Genomic DNA, 1211 nt, shown 5'->3' with positions numbered 1-1211 from the left:
CCCTGATAAAGCTTAGCCCKCTCCCAAAGTTGGAAGACCTGCCTGGGGATGGCATCCAACTGGGTTGAGTGCTTGCAGGAGTCATTGGACTCACCTCCCCATGTTACAGACCTGGGTGCTGTGCCAGGGAAAGCTTACGACTCTGCTTGTTCCCCTCTTGCTGCTAATCCCTCACAGGACTGGCATGGTGGAAGAAGGTGACAGAGAAGAAACAGGGACATGACCAAAGGGGTGGGAGTGGAAGGATGGGAGAAGCTGTGAGAGCATCAGCACAAGGTCTGCACTGCGTGTGGGGATGGGTGTTCACAGCTGGTCGGATGCCTGGCCTATGCCAAGGCCCTGAGGTGCAGAAATTAGCTGACATCATGGTTTAACAGAGACTCATGTTTTAAAAATTCAGGCTTTTTTATGTGCTATTTTGCCTCAGTGATGAATGGCCATCTGTCTGTAAATTAATACAGATACCAAGAATGCATCATTTCAAGGTTTTTACACTCCAGCTGAAAGACCTTACAAATGCAATGAARAGGAAATGGTACAACTCACACACAGTACATACAAACCATCCTCTGCTCTTCCCCAAATATGTTAGGGGAAGCCTGCTGGGCTTTCTGAAATCAGATACACAGGCATCCAAGAGCTATTTCCTGGTGGTCATAGGTATATATGACTTTATTTAATTGGTCACTCATACAGTAGAAAGGACAAGTCAGGTCCACACAATCCCAGTGCTTCTGAGGAGGCAGAAGAACCCATACTGCATCCCAGACCTAAATATTTYATCCTTCCTTCCTTACATGATTCCACCCACTTGCAGAAATGAGGGTACAAGGTACAGCAGATGCTCACATCAATCTCAACAAAGAGATCACTGAAGCACTATTACATGGACATGCTGTGCCTAAATAATGCATCCATGGCACCTACATAAAATGGGACCAATTTCATAATTTACTACTAATTTTAGTCACATATGGCAAGAGTCACCACCACCAAGTTGCAGAAGCAGCACATCCATTTGTGCTTCCAGGAGGAGAACAAGCTTGGGCTCTCTAGATGAAAAGTAATCTTGTTAAAGCTGAATCGATTCCCAGTCCAATTCATCACAGGGATGTAAAAATTCTTCTTGCAGAATGAAAGTGGTAGTTTTGAAAAGCTGCATGTGAGATGGTAGGAGTTCTCTCTTTCTGCTTTTTTTTTTTTTTTTTTTT

This window comes from Malurus melanocephalus, unplaced genomic scaffold (genome assembly GCF_030028575.1).
Source record: "Malurus melanocephalus ecotype Western Australia unplaced genomic scaffold, MMel_1.1 scaffold_93, whole genome shotgun sequence".
NCBI classification, from domain to species: Eukaryota; Metazoa; Chordata; class Aves; order Passeriformes; family Maluridae; genus Malurus; species Malurus melanocephalus.
Note: the sequence above shows the minus strand (reverse complement) of the source record.